Here is a 4,083-nt window from a genome sequence, read left to right as displayed (position 1 = left end):
CAAAGACAGCAATTTTTTAATACTATTGAAACTTAAGTTTTTGTTAATTCAAACCTCATTGCTATAGTTAAGGGGTTAATTGCAATCCCCAGAGTGACTACAACCAAACAACTTAAAAACGTAGAGAAAAAGGTACAAGAAGGGAATCATAACACTAGGGAAAAAAAAAAACAATGAATCACAAAAAAATGCACCAATGGAAGCACTGAAGAAAAAAATTATAAGAAATGTAAAAGACAAAGCAAAATTACAGAAGTAAGCTTTTCCTTGTCAGCGGTTACTGTAAATGTTAAGGGATTAAATTCTACAACTAAAAGACAAAATTGATGGAATGGATAAAAAACATGATCCTGTCTATATATGCTGTGTACAAGAGACTCACTTGAGATCCAAAAATTACTAATATATGCAACAGCTTGTATGTGTTATTGTGCGGATAAATGCGGGAACAATTGAAGTGTGTGGCGTCTTCTACCCCTCCACACAAGACACCCGAATAACTTAAGCAGTCTCCTCACAAGACTTTCACCCCACTCAACTCCACCCTGTTTGCATTTAGATCTTGCATTTATGCTACAGAGTCTACCTACCTACCTAGCAGGGATCAAAGCCATATCTCAAGGCTAGGATCTATGAATAGATTTCAGGTTTTAATATGAGGAGGAGACAGGGATAGGATTTGGAGGACTGGGGAAGTAAGAGTAGGACAAAAGGACCTTTGCTACACCTATGATAAAATACAGAATACACAACCTGGGAAATAAAAGAAGGGCTCCTGGAATATGGTTGTACTTGTTTTTTTTTTTGCACTTGCCCGGACAGCTTTACAAATAAATCAAGGAATAGGCACCTGGCTCTTTTTTTTAGTCTAGAAATGCTGATTCTTGTCTTTTGAGAAATGAGTGACTTTCTCTTCTCATAAACAACAAAGCAAAGCTCTGAAAATTATCTGAAAGACAGCAAGGTTCTCCCTTGATTAATTTTCTTATTTCCCCTTGTTCTTCTTACCAAATATGGAAAGCATGTGGTGTGCTTCAGTTTCAAATGAGAGCTGCTGGCTTGGATTCATGAAGGATTTTTCTTGTTACTTATTTTTTGTTTAAAGGAGAGGATTTCAGTTAAATTTTTTCCAATATTTTATTATGAAATTTCAAAGATACAGAAAATTTGAAAGAATTTTACAGTGAACATTTGTCTACCCATCACCTAGATTCTACAATATTCCATTGTATGGATGTACCACAGTTTAGCACTTATTGAAGGATATTTGTGTTGTTTCCAATTTTTGGCAATTTTTCTCGTTACTTATTTCTTGTTTGAAGGAGAGGATTTCAGTTAAGTTTTTTCCAATATTTTTCCAATTTTCCAATTTTCGGCAATTATTAATAGAACCTCTATAAGCATTGATGCCCAGGGTTTTTATCTTTTGTTATTTAATATTTTATTTCCAACTTTTAAAAAGCAAACTCTGCAACGATTAGTGTATTAGTATCATCCATGACTTAGATTTTCAGGATTATTCCTAAAACTACATAAAAATACAAATGGAAAAAATGTAAGTCATAATTATTTAACAAAACAGCACTTCATCACAAAAGCGTGTAAAATTACAAGAATGCCACTTTAAAATACTGGCACTTTAAGATAATGATAATCTCAAAACCCACAAAATTGTCAAATTTCCCTAAACTGCTAGGCAGAGAAGAAGCTGACTCTAATTAATAAGTTTAAAGAAAAATCAAATTCAAATAAATTGAATACTTCATACTGAGATGCAAAGCTTAAATGTCTTCTTTCCTCACATCTGTTCGATTTATAAAGAGGTAAACTGCACTATAGGAAAATATACCCTATTTTAAATCTGACATTGTCATTTTAAAAGCTGGCCCAATTAATTAGAAATACTTTTAATGGAGAGTCTCAAGTTTCCTGAGCAATCCATATTTAGAGAAATGGGAAAAGACCTTTACAGCCAGCACTCTCAGTTTTCACTGGAACTAACATCAACAAAAAAATATTCAGTATGGTGGTCTTGTATTTTAAGCTCATGCTTTTGGGGATACATTCTCAGTTCTTTCTCAGTGTAGGAACTGCAAGATATAACTACCACTACATGGTAATAGGAGTGAAAGAATATAGAGTCCTCACGTAAAAATTAAAACATACTTTTCTATTAGTCCTTCAAAAACAGACTTTCAAGGTGTTTGATTCTCATAACCCCTTGCTATGAGTAGCTTGTTTACTCTTCACTTTGTAAATATAAGTGGGTTACATGAAATTTGTTATCAACTGATCAAGATTTGGGGATTCAGTTATGGATGAAAACGGTCTCAATTTAACTTTTATTACTCCCATGATGAGAAGCAGGGTATCTAGATAAAACCTTTTTATCAGCTAACTATATGAAAAGATAAACACTGTAATAATTCGTGTGATGCAAAACGGGCAAAAGCAAAAGGCTAGCTTCCCCCTCAGGAAGAAAAATTTCAGGCCTATGAAAAGGACAACAATATTAATTTTTAAAATTATATTTACTTAGAAGTATTTAGAATGTCAAACAAAACAGCTGCAACTTTTTTGCAATTAAAAATTAGCATTTAGTAAACAAAACAACAATTATTTTGTATAAGCTGCATCAGAGAGAACTGAAGATGAAAAAAGTGTCATCCCATATGTAACTAATTTGTGCTGTGCACCAACATAAACCCGCTTTAAATTTCCATGCCAATTTGCAACCCCCTTGCTGTAACAAGCAAGATTAGTGGCTATTGAAAATACTCTCAGGACAGGGCTAGCTAACTACACATTTGGTAGTGTGCTAACTATACAAAAAAAGACACTGTTTAGTTGTTAAATCTTACACAGCCTTACATTTCAGTTATTTTTTTCTTTAAAAGGAGTGAATTGTGTACAGGGAGGTTAAATGCTTTACAGACAAGAAAGAAAAAACTGCACTAGAACCAGCTTATTCATGGTCATCTTCCTCCTCAACATCATCCTCTTCATCTTTCTCCTCTTCATTCTTTTTCTTGCTTTTCTCGGCCCCAACGGCTTTCTTTTTTGCTGCATCAGGCTTTCCTTTAGCTCCGTGTGCAGCGATATCCTTGTCATATTTTTCCTTCAGCTTTGCAGCCTTCCTTTCATATGGCTGCTTATCATCTGCAGTAGTGTTATTCCACATCTCTCCCAGTTTCTTTGCAACGTCACTAATGGATAGGCTGGGATGTTATTTTTGATTTTTGGGCGGTACTCAGAACCGAACAAGATAAAGGCTCCAGAAGGCCTCTTGAGTGCGTTGGGATCCTTGAACTTTTTTGTTTCCCCTTCAGGAGGGATTTAGGTTTCATTTCTCTTTTGTGACAGGCCTCCCCCGACTTCGCCACGTCTTCAAATTTTTCTTTCTCTTTTGCAGACAGGTTTCCACCTCTCTGAGCACTTCTTAGAAAACTCTGAGAAACTAACTGAATCTTCTAGGTGCTACTTTTTGTGCTCCTCCTGGCAAGTTTGCACAAAGAAGCATATGATGACATTTTGCCTTTCAGCTTCTTAGGCTCTCCTTTGGCCATGTTTAGTTATTATTTCATCAGCGAGGCACAGAGGTGCCCAGTGTCCATCCAACGCTCACTTGCCTGGGCGCTGTCTCTATGAAGCCCAATGTACTGAAATCCCATCTTATTTTTAACATCCCAAATTATTTAATATTGTTGTGGTGGGGTTTTTTAAAAATCAGTGGCTGTCTAGATTTCTACATAGATTAATTTATTTGTTCACTATGGAAGATTATATTTTCCAAGGATAGAGGTGACCATATCTCTTATCCCACATGCTCTTTTGCAGTGTGACCTTGCCACTCCTCTATGAAGAGGTGCAGTCTAATTCTTTTCTTCTTGAATTTGGGCTGGCCTTAGTGACTTGTATTAATCAATAGAATGTGGTAGAAGTGACACTGCGTGGATTCTGAGGCTAGGTCAGATTCTGAGGCACAAAAGGCAATACAGCTTCCACCTGGTCCTCTTGGAATGCTCACTTCTGAACATTCCCATGGAGAGGTCATTTGTAGGTGCTATAGTCAACAGTTTTCAC

The 4,083-nt window shown here is 35.9% G+C and overlaps 1 pseudogene; it reads right to left on the bottom strand.

Moving 5' to 3' along the window:
- Positions 1 to 2,965: 2,965 nt before the first annotated feature.
- Positions 2,966 to 3,566, bottom strand: LOC100589596 (annotated as a pseudogene).
- Positions 3,567 to 4,083: the final 517 nt, after the last annotated feature.

The sequence above is a fragment of the Nomascus leucogenys genome, chromosome X (genome assembly GCF_006542625.1).
Source record: "Nomascus leucogenys isolate Asia chromosome X, Asia_NLE_v1, whole genome shotgun sequence".
NCBI lineage: Eukaryota > Metazoa > Chordata > Mammalia > Primates > Hylobatidae > Nomascus > Nomascus leucogenys.
Note: the sequence above shows the minus strand (reverse complement) of the source record. Positions and strands in the feature narration are given on the sequence as shown.